The following is a 12,131-nucleotide window of genomic DNA, read 5'->3' on the forward strand; positions in this document are numbered from 1 at the left end:
AGCTGGACGTTATTCCCACATTACAGATGAGGAAAAAATTCAAAGATATTAGATGACTTGGTCCAGGCTTTGTGGTAAAGAAGTGGCTGACCCAGCATCACACGCATGTCTGCATGTCTGTCTGGCTCTGCAGCTCAGGCTCTTCAGCTCTGCCTCGGTAAGATGGGGCATTCTGCTGTGTCCTGTCTGATACCAGCAGTCTGGGATGGTTGCAGCTTTTGGGGGAGCCATATCCCCCAGCTCCCTTCTCCTTTCGTGCCACAAAAAAAGGTGAATCTTGGAGCTGACAGAGCTTAGATGTGCCCTAGGCTAACCTCTTGCTCCCTAGAGAAATCTTCCAGGGCATGTCTGGCAGATTCCCTTCCAGCCTGTGTTTGAATACCTCTAAAAGGAAGGTTGCCATTTTATGGGGCTGTCCATTTTCTTTTTTAATTTATTTGTTCATCAAGATATAAATAACATATAAGCTTTTGGCCGTCCATTTTTGTTGGTGAGCAACCAAAATTAAAAGAAAGTGGGGTGTTTTTTTTTCTGAGTCTTTTAAAAATCTGTAATTTGAGTACGTTTCTAAAAAATCCAATCTGGTTAGTAAAGAAGGGACATACAATGAAGTAGATTTTCCCAATCCAGAATCCAGTCCCATGTTCTACTTCCCAGAGGCAATCACTCAGAACAGTTTTCGATCTGTCCTACCAGTAGTTGTTCTGCGCTTGGCACGAGCTGATATACATGTACACACCAACCTCTGTATTCATACAGATGCGAGCCCATGCTAGATGTGCTGTCCTGCCCCTTGCTGCTTTTACTTCACAATATCTTAGAGATTGTTCCATTTTGGTACAGACAGGTGATAAAAATAGCAATCGTTCACATTTATGGTGTTTACCATGTACCAGGTATTCTTCTGAGTTCTTTACCTTTGTTAACTCCTTTAATCCTCAAAAGAACCATGAGGTAGGTCCAGTTTTCCTCCCCAAGGAAGAGAGGTGGAGTAAATTGCCTGCACTTCTGCAGCCAAGGTGATGGTGGATTCAGACATGCTGGCCCTGCAACCTGTACTTTGAATCATCATGCAGGAATCCCTCCATGTTCTAATACCTCTCATTGGCCCAAATTGGATCATGTGGCCAGCCCTTGCTGTAGGGAAAGCATTTTCAGGCAGGCAGGGAAAAGGGGGTTGGGAACGGGTGCTAGTGACCTGTCCGGAAGCCTCGCGCCCCCTCTGAGAAGACCGTCTCCTTGCTATGGGCCCTGTTGTCTCACAGCTACACTTGTGAACTGACTAGTTAAATGGGAGTGGGTTTCTTGGGAGGATTGTCCTGCTTGCAGCCATTAAGTGGTGTTTTACAGTTCTGTCCCACATGGTTGGCACTCTATAAAGGAATACACAGACTAGGTTAGATAAAAATCCAATTAGAATGCTTTGTTGCAAGTGGCAGAAATCCAGCTTGAACCAGTTTAAGCAAAGAAAAGGGGTTTTATTGGCTTGCACAATGAATCGCGGAAAAGACTAGCTTGAGAAGCAATGTAACATGAACCCTCGCAAGTTACTTAATCTCTCTGTGCCCTCCCATCGTAAGCTGTACAGTGGGAATGACAGTAGCACACAGAGTTGGAATAGATTAAATGAGGTATGACATGCAAACATTATGGGCAGTTCATGGCACTTAGAAGCACCCCATGGGTGACAGCTTATCATTGCAGTGACAACTATTTCCAGAGATTTAAACCCTGTCAGGGCTCTTTGCTTTTATCTTTTTCACCTTCACATTAGTAGAGGTATAGGTTGGGCTGCGGTAACATAGAACCATCAAAATACAGAAGATGATTTGAGTATGAGAGAGAAGGTTATTTCTCACTCACCTAACAGTGCAGGGATGGCAGGTGGTGCAGGGGAGGTAGGAGGCTGGGCTCCACAACATCATCAGGCACCCAGGTTCCTACTGTCTTGTCACATGGCCACATTTAGCTGCAAGGGAGGCAGTAAATTTAGTGTCTAGCTGAGCAGCCAAAACTCTGAGGAAGGAGGTTCTGGCAGGAAAAAGAAGAGAGAGAGAGTGGACATTGGGAGACAGTGAGTAGGCTCTCCCAGGCCTGTGTGTTGTCTTCCTTTTCTTCTGCTGCAAGTGGGCTTTCTCCATGCACTGGAGCACATGGCAGCTGACAGCTCCAGACTTGCATCCTCCCAGCTTGGTAACCCTGAAAGAAAGGTTTCTTCTCTCCAGTTGTATTTTGGAAAATTCCAGAGAAAGGTTCTCACTGGTTTGTCGTGAGCCCACTGTGGCCAAGAGTGTGTGACCCTGTGATTAACCTGACCTGGGTCATGACCTTTCTTCCATCCCCCCCATTGTGGAGAAACAGCAGACCCATTTCCAAAACAGGGTGCTAGGAGGACAAAAACAACGGCTACTACAAGTAGTAAACGAGTCTTTAATTATGGATTGATACTGTTTGAAAGTGTGTTGACAGTGGTATTTATCCTAGGAAAAGACAGCTGGACTCTGTCTCCATGGTGGCTCTCACCCCAGGGACAATCTGTCACCAGACAATTACTTTATAACCCCAGAGAAGAAAGTCTCTTTGTTCTCAGAATACTCCCAGAAGAGCGGGCAGATGGAAGAGACCTTGGTTGGGACTCTTTCCAGTTGGCTTAGGGCAGAGAGGGGATTATTGGCTCACGTAGCTGATAGGGCCACGTCTAGAGCTGCCTTTGTTCTGGATCCCAGCACTCATGGCAGCATCAGCAGGGACCTGTCTGTCTTCAGCTCTTGGCTCTGCTTTCCTTTGAGTTGGCTTCATTTTCTAGGCTTCACAGTGTGACCCTGAAGCTCCAGTTATTGGTAGAAAGAGTTCCCCTTCTCTGATTAACCCCTGGACCTGGCTCTCACTGGTGCAGATGGGAAGTGTCCAGCCTCAAGTAACCACAGTGGCCAGGAAGATGGAATACACTGATTGGCTGGGCCTGGGGCACGTACCCACATGGACTGAGAGTTGGTGCCTGGTGGCTGTGGTGGGCGGTGATTTTCCCAGAACAGGAGATTAATGGATAAATGGGAGCTGGGCAGGAAGCATCACCAGGTGTCTACTTCAGACCTTTTCCCCTTCTCGGATGCCTTCCTTGCCCAGCCTTATCCCCTGCCCTGTCTCTCATTACTCTTGGTCTTGGGGAGTACCTGCTGAGGGGTTCCTGGGCCTGGATTGGGGGCACAGAGAAGATGTTGCTTAGCCAAAGTGGGGAGTTCAACAAAGAGCCATTTGGAGGATGCTTGTCTGCCAGGAACTGCTTCCTCACGGGCCAAATAGCACCTTGTGGAGGGGCCCTTGTCAAGGTCTCAGTGGAATTCTGGTTATGTGCCTGTGCCCTTGTCTGAGCCCACGCTAGCTGTGAGCTCCTGAGGAGGCAGGCGTGAGCCTTTGTGTATCTGGCACCTACTTCATGGGACGACACCCTGAATGTGAGTCCCCCTCCCCGTGGTCCCCACTCTACCCCAGGTGAGTCTCATGTTGCAGGATCCTGGGTGCAGGGAACAAGGCTGAACTGTTGACTTGTGAGCCTCCTGTTGATGGATGCTGTTTCACATGGCTACACAGGGCCTTGTGGTTGGTTGGGATCTGTGGTGGCTTCTGAATTAGTCACTTCTACACGAGAAAGTTCACTCAGAGCCGAGGCTACAGTTCCTTTCTTAGTCACTGTCGCCCCTCTGGGGGATGGCAGACCTGAAATGAGTCAGACAAACATTGCTCCTATTAATGCACCCTTGGAAGTTTCTCAGCTACAAAGCAGGGATCTTGGTGGCTAGGGAAGCCTCCCTTGGTGTCTTGATCTGGCTGGTGAGAGCCCACAGGGTGTCCAGAACATGGAGCTCCAGCCACGTCCTGACTCACCCTCGGCCATTTGCCAGGATAGGTTGCATCTGACAAAACTAGATGGTAGCTCTGGGTGGTCACATCTAGCTGGCTGATCTCCTAGGGGTAGCTGCTGTGGAGCCGCAAGCCCTCTGAAATGGCATTGGCAGTGTTGGAACAATGTGTTCAGAGGCCTGGTTATTTCAGAACAGGTGTCAGCAAAACATCCTGCCAGCTTGGACCAGTTCCCATAAGTCCATGATCACTGAAACACTTCTAGATCCCCAGTGGTGGGGCTGTGCTTTTGTAGAATGTGTACTTGCTGCCCTTTAGGGCTAGGAAGGGGGGCCCCTGACCACAGGCTACGCCACTCATTTATTCATTTAACAAATACTTACCAAGCCACTACTGAGTGTCAGGCACTGGCCTAGTGGAGAAGAAGATGGAGCCAGTCCCTGCCCGTAGGGATCTTACAGCTTAGCCCAGGAAATAAGACAGAGTTCTCTGATGGAGGCCTGAGGGGCCCTTCTTGAGAATCACCATAGTGGTCAAGAGTGTGGATGCTAGGGGTGGCAGATCGAATCTCAGCCCTGCTGTTTTCTAGCATTGTGACTTTGGGCAAGTTATCTCACCTTGCAGAACCTCAGATTTCTCATCCTTAAATTGGGAAAGATGCATGGGGGTTGTTATGTTACTCAGGGTAAGCATTCAGTAAATGGTAGTTACAGCTACTGTTATTAAGAATGTTACACCTTATAGTATACTGGGTGTACTGTACTATTATGTATACCTTGTACTATTGATACTATTAGAAAGTAAAACTTTATTGTATAAGGTGCAGCATTCCTAAATTTTTTTTTAATTTAAAGTGAAATTAAAACTGTCTTTCCCTTTATAACAGTTCACACAAAGAGGAGATGGGGAAAAGAAATCACCCATCCTTGCTTTGCATCTGTGGGGTGCCAGACACTTATTAGAAAACATTTACTCCTCCCAACTGTCAAAAAAGTAGGGATTTTTTTTTAATTGGGGTATACAGTGTTGTGTTAGTTTCTACTGTATAGCAAAGTGGAGTTCCCTGTGCTCTACAGCAGGTTCTCATTAGTTATTTTATTCATAGTAGTGTATATATGTCAATCCCAATCTCCCGATTCATCCCACCCCCCAAAAATTAGGGTTTTTACAACCTGTTATCCAGACGAGGGAGCTGATCTTAAGAAAAGTTAAGTAAATTTGCCCAGTGTCACACAGCTAATAAATGGCTGAGCTGGACAAAGCCAGATCTTATCTGGCTGCAAAGTCCATGTTTTATGCAGCAAAGCACTTGTCCCTGAGGACTGCACTTTCTGCCCTGTCGGTTAGTCCTGTGCTTTAAGTATTTGCTGGCAGGTTGGCCACACCTGCTTTCATTATGGGCTCTGACCCAGACCCTGAAGTGAAAAGAGTAGCATAGGACATCCTGCTTCCCCGAGGAGACTAGCTTGTTCTATATCTCCAAGGCCGTTGGACATCAGGCAGATGGTTCGTCCATATGAAAATCGTTCAAGAGAAACACAGGAGTGGAGTCCACACCTCTAGCTTTCGGACCTTAGGTCTGATGCCCGTGGATTTTCTTGGCACTGCCAACTTGTCTTTTCAGCTGCATTCATCTCAGCCTTTGGTGTCTGCTGGGTGCACTTGCTGATTTTGATGGAAGTAGCAAGAGCCTGAGGAAGCAGGATGGCCAGAGGAGAGGGGAGAGCAAGGAAATATGAGAGGCCCAGGAACTGAAAGGCCTGTTGAAGACCCTGAGCTCCCTGGGAATAGGTACAGCTTCTTTTTATTTCAGTAGTAGTAATAATAATAATAATATTTACAGCAACAACCACCACCATGTGCTTGGTACTGTTTGAAATACTGTCCTCATAGAATCTCTTCACAAAAACCTTAGGAGGTAGGCATGTCATCTCCTAGATGGAATGCTAGGAGATGGGCACTGTAATTATCACGATTTTATAGACCTGGAAATTGAGGCACAGAGAGGTTAAGTCACTTGCCTGAAGTCACACAGCATTTGAACCCAGGGTTCTTTAGTCCATGAGTTTAACCAACACGTCATATTGCTTTTTGGTAGGAGTGAGTGAGTGAGTGAGTGAGCGAGCAAGTGTGCCAGATGAGTCTGGGATTTGGTTCTTGCCATAACAAGGCCCTGAGAGGCAGTGTGCAGACAGGTGTGCTTTGGAGTCAGCAGAGTTGAGTTGTAATTCAGGCTCTGCTACCTCCTGGCTACATGACCTTGGGCAGGTAACCTAATGTAGAAGTGCCCATTTCCACAGCTTCAAGTGGGAATAGTAATCCTTTTCTCCTAGGGTCTATGTGTGGCTTAAATGAGATCATCTCTGTAAAGCTCTTAGCCCCATGCCTGGTGTACAGTAAGTCCATAGGGCTCACTGTCAGTATTATTATTACTGGTGCCGTGCAGGTAGAGTGTATTAACCTGGCACACTTGCAGCTGTTTAAAGTTGAAAGTCCTTGTTGACAAGGACTAGAAGGGAATATGAAAACAGCTGTTAAAGGATGAAAGGGAATTAAAGTTTCTTCAGTGCTTCATCAGTTTTTAGTAAATGTTCCTAAATGGAATAAATAAAGCTTACATTGCAGTGGGTGCTCAACAGGCCTTTGAAGGTATGAATGAAGAACACTCTAATTTTTTTAATTAAAAAAAAAATTTTTGGCTGCACCGCACAGCTTGCAGGACCCTAGTTCCCCGACCAGAGATTGAACCCACACCCTCAGCAGTGAAAGCATAGAGTCCCAACCGCTGGATCACCAGGGAATTCCCTAACTTTTTTTTTAATTGGTTGAATCCTTTGCTTAAAAATCATTCCTTATGATAGTGGATACCCTTTGGGGGCTTGTTATTGAAAGGGGGCCCATGCAGAAAAGAGTTAACACAGCAGGCCTGTAATGATAACCCTATAAATGCTGGATTTACTGCTAGGGGTTTGAGTAAATTTGCAGTCAGTGAAAAAGGGAAGTTTTTAAAAATGGCTTTGTATTTTGTGGCTATTGTGTCTGGATATACAATAAAATTGATTTAAAATGTTACATGCTTGTAATTTCATAAATGCTAGAGGAACCATCTCAAACATGCAGAAATTAAATTAAGAAGGTATTGCTGGGGTACAGCTTCCTTGTTTTTTCCATCAATGGGTGGGTTGGAATTCAAATACTTTGGGTATTAGGACCAGAACAAGTCTGTGTAACTGATGATTTTTGCTATGATTTGTGTCTGTTGGAGCCTCTGGAAAGAGGGTGACAACATGAAAAGAGAGGCAAGTTCTGGATGGAAATACACATTTAGATTTTGAAAATAACAGTTAAATTGTTAATAAGCCCTTGTTGAAATCAAATGTCTGACCCTTAGAGGCTGATGGCTGTTCAGTTTGATGTACGTGTTTTTGACTGGGTCACTTTGGATTCCGAGACTGACAAGATAAAAAGGAAGCCTTGCTTGTCGCTTGGACTTGGACCGTGGCCATTCGGCATTGCAGCACACCTTTGCTGCTGCTGAAGAAAAGCTCCCGGCTTGATTGGAATCCCAGATTCACTGATCCTAATTGCCTGGACCTGACCCTGGCTGTCATGCGCTGTTTCAGCCTCAGCAGGAGCTGTGCTGAACTGAAAGCAGACCCGGGCTTTGGGAACAGGAATCAGACCCTGGAACCACTGGAGATTTAGGACCCCTTCTGTGGATCTCTAAGTGATGAAAACATACATTGTGGATGCTGGCTGCACCAACTGGGTCACCTACATATGCCCATAGGAAAGGGCCTGTTCTCGGATGGGACCACCTAAAATCAGGCTGCTGATCAGCTCTTTACATCTGATGCAGAGGCTAATTGTATCCTACCTTATGATCCCTGCCAAAACCTGCAAGTTGGAGGAGGGCACATCATAGGGACTCTGACCCCTCCACCTGTTGTGTTTTGTTTTTTTTTTTAATTGGCTGCATTGGGTCTTTGTTGCTGTGCACAGGCTTTCTCTGGTTGCGGCAAGCGGGGGCTACTCTTCTTTGTGGTGCACAGGCTTCTCATTGCGGTGGCTTCTCTTGTAGAGCATGGGCTTTAGGCACGTGGGCTTCAGTAGTTGTGGCACAAGGGCTCAGTGGTTGTGGCACACGGGCTCAGTTGCTCCACGGCATGTGGGATCTTCCTGGACCAGGGATCGAACCCGTGTGCCCTGCACTGGGGGATTCTTAACCACTGTGCCACCAAGAAAGCCCCCCCTCCATCCGCTTTTGACAGATCAGACTCTGGGCCTTCTCTGGGAGGTGGCTCACTGCTGTTGATTTGTGTGTTTGGTGTTCTCGATTAGCTGCAACTTACTACAATGGGCTGACAGCCTTCTACCTCCTACTTTTCCCTCTGTACACACACCTTAGTAAGGTAGATTGATTATGCAGATGTAGCTGTCTCTGAAACGCATCGATCTTTTCTAGGCTGCCTCTGGATAAAAGGGGTGGGAGGTTATATAAACCCACTTTGAAATTTTTTAAATTCAAGATTTCATCCTCTGTTAGTTCACCAGGGCTGCCGTAACAAAATAGCACAGACCGGATGGCTTTAACGATAGAAATTTTCGCAGAGTTCTAGAGGCTAGAAGTCTAAGAGCAGGAGTTGGCACGTTTCTCCTAAGGCCTCTCTCCTTGGCTTCCAGCTGGCAGCCTTCTCACTGTGTCTTCACACAGTTGCCCCTCTGTCTGTGAGTGTCTGTGTCTTAATCTCTCCTTATAAGAACACCAGTCATATTGGATTAGGGCCCACCCAAATGACCTCGTTTTACTTTAATCACCTCTTTAAAGACCATATCTCCAAATACAGCCACATTCTGTACTGGGCGTTAGGGCTTCAATATATAAAACACAGTTCAGCCCATGACATATTCTGATCCATTCCTGTTTATCTTTCTAGTTAAATTGTATTAAAATATTTATCTGCAAAAACACTTCTGTGCCCCTTGCATACAGCCCTTCTGGGTGAAAGGCCTGGTTGAGAATAAGAAATGTTTGAAAAAATGTAAAGTTAGGATTGCTGATCTGCGGGGCATGCTGATTTTGTAACAATGAGAAAAAACAAAAACCTGGCACCTAGGGGCTTGGGGAAAGGGGGTCAGCATTTATGATCTTTGTTTCTCAGAACTATCCTGGAAGCTTTCCCCTCTTCCTGAAGGAAAGCTCCCAGTGCTGCCTTTCCATGCATGAGGGCGCTTTGAGTTCAGATGGCCGAGCCTGTGATCCCTTCAGTGCTGAGTGTGTGACAATAGAAGGGGCCTGGTTCCTGCACTCTCCATACAGAACAACTTTAAGTGTCTTCCACACTCACAAGATGGATGACCTTGTGGCATGGGCAAGCAAAACTGTTTGGAACTCACTGTTTTCAGGCAATCCCTCGGAAACTAAGAACTGGATGAACTTTTCAGACTGGACTGGAAACCCTGGGTCAGGAAGCCCCACGGTAGGAGGCTACACTGGGGGTGGGGGTGGTATTCCTGATAACCTGTACTGCCTAACAAGTGCCTCACTGGAGGTCTCCTAACATTGTACACTCGTTCCCAGTGATCACATGTACCTTCTGGGACTGTACTTCATCTGTGTGCCCTATCACCCTGCTGCCTGAACCCTGGAAGGCTTCAGGTCAGCTTGAATTTACTGGCCACAGCTGTGCTGTACCTGAGTCAGTGCCCTGGGCCAGGTAAAAACGAGTCATGCAGAAACTAAGGAGGCGGCCCCTTGACTTTCTAAGATAGACTTTTATGGTTAATGGGATTTACTTTAACTGGCTAAATCCAGGCCCCGTCACAGGTATAACTGAGATCCATATTGCATGTTGGTCTCACCCTTTTGTATGGGGTCCTACTGATAATAATCTTGCTCTAAAGTAGTCTTGACCAAGGGCCAAGGAGGTGGTCGGGGCAGAAGAGAGCTAACTAATAAAGCAGGCCTGAGACTGCTCTCCTGAGAAAGGCCTGCTTGCAAGGTCGGCCCTGGCTGGCATCTAGGTTCTTGGATTTCAGGAGAGTTCTCACTGTTCCGTAAATGGTAAGAGTTGCTCGCAGGGCCTAAACTGTGCAAGCAGTGTGGTGGATGCTGCATACCTGCTTCCCTTTCAGGAATGTGGGGTTGTGGTGTGTGCCAGGCAGAGGGTGCCTACGTGACCAGCCCCCAGAAAAGCCCTGGGCGCTGAGTCTCTCCTGCGCTTCCCTGGTAGATAACATTTCACACATCGTGTCACTCATTGATGCAGGAATTAAGTGTGTCCTGTGTGACTCCACTGGGAGAAGACGCCGGGAAGCTTGTGCCTGGTTTCCGCTGGATTTTGCCCTGTGCACTTTTTTCCTTCACTGATTTTGCTTTCTAGCCTTTCGCTGTAGTAAATCATAGCCATCTGTGGGCAGGACCATATGCTGACTCCTGTGGGTCTCCTAGTGAATCATTGAACTGGGAGCGGGTAGTCTTGAGGAACCCCAGCGCAGGGCACAAGGGGGACTTCTGGGGTGTTGGTCATGTTCTCTTTCAGTCCGGGTGCTGTTTACATGGGCTGTGTTCAGTTTGTGATAATTCACTGAGCTGTCCAATTAAGATATGTATAAGGAGTTCCCTGGGAGTTCAGTGGTTAAGACTCTGCTCCCAGTGCAGGGGGCCCAGATTCGATCCCTAGTCAGGGAACTAGATCCCACAGGCCACAACTAAGAGCCCGCATGCCAAAACTAACAGATCCTACACTGCGCAACGAAGGTCCCACATGCCGCAACTAAGACCCGACGCAGCCAAATAAATAAATGAATAAATATTTTTAAAAAATTTTTTAAAAAGGTATGTATACTTTTTTTGGTACATAGATTCAACTTTATAAAAAGATAAAACAATAATTGCACACCACAGGCATTAAAAAAATAATTTTATTATTTATTTATTTTTTTTTTTTGGCCACACTGCACAGCATGCAGAACTTCCCAACCAGGGATGCAACCCATGCCCCCTGTAGTGGAAGTGTGGAGTCTTAACCACTGGACCGCCAGGGAAGTCCAATAACAATTTTAAAAAATAACTTCCTTTTAGTTAGAAAACATTTTAATCACTCTCTTTTACCAGGCATTGCACTGAAAGCTGGGGATACAGGGTGGGAAAGAGGTCTTCATTGCCTCTCAGTTTATGGGGAGTCAGGTAAAGAGATACTTGTAATATGGTTGACCTTTGCTGAGTCCTAGCAAAGACATCATAGGACGCTAAAGGGCTTCTAACTTGGGTAGTTCTCAGGATTGCCACTCAGTTATCTACAGAAGCCACACAGACGAATGGGCAAAGGCGGGGTAGCAGGGAACTTTGACAAACCAGGAAGGTGAGTAGGCATAGAGTTGCCACAGCTAATAGATTTTCTTAAGGAAAAGCCACAAATCTGAATTTTTATGTGAGCTCTCTTTATTTTTAAGTCCTGTAAATGAATCCAAATTTTTTAAAAAAGTGGGAGGCCAAACAAAACACCTCTGCAGGCCAAATTTGGCCTTAGCCTACTATTTTGCCAGGTATTCTGCCAACCAGCCATCCTTCCCTCTTACCAAATAATTGAGGGTCCACTATTTTAGGCACTGGGAAGTAGAGCAGTGAGCCAGCCAGACAACGTTCTTGCAGAATGGCTTGGGGGGGGGGGGGGGGGGGGGCTCTGGTACTGTGCTTCTCAAACTTCAGTATGTGTAGGAATCTGGGTAAATGCTGAATTGGGAGGTCTGCGTTGAGGCCTGAAGCCGTGCCTTTCTAACAAGCTCCCAGGTGATGGTGATGCTGGTGGTCCCTGCTGTTATTTGAAGGAGAAGAGTAGGGAGTTTGTCTTGAAGATGTATATGCCTGGCAAGCATCCTCTTTTTACTGAGATTTTAGTTTATTGGGATGACTTGGAAGAGAGTTGATGACTTTGGAGGCGAGTACTAGGGCTCTCCCAAGCTATCTCTTAGCACTGCCAGGTCGCTGAACTAGAAGGCTGGGTGCGGGGGTGAAGGTGCTAAGAAAACTTCCTGGAGGAGGTGCTCGGGAACTGCAGGAGCTTCCCCGGCCGCCGAGAAAGGGAGAAACCCTGAACTCCCCTTCTCCTGGGCCTGGGTCTCAGCATCCCCACACTGGGTTTGGTTTCCTAGGCATCCCACGTGTCTCCGGTCCACGAGTCCCTGTCAATCAAGCTTCTCCCCCAGGGGCTGGCTACGGGTTTAAAGGCGGCTGCAGGGCAGAGCGCTCCCAGAGTGCCGCGCGGCGG

Source organism: Hippopotamus amphibius, chromosome 9 (genome assembly GCF_030028045.1).
Source record: "Hippopotamus amphibius kiboko isolate mHipAmp2 chromosome 9, mHipAmp2.hap2, whole genome shotgun sequence".
NCBI classification, from domain to species: Eukaryota; Metazoa; Chordata; class Mammalia; order Artiodactyla; family Hippopotamidae; genus Hippopotamus; species Hippopotamus amphibius.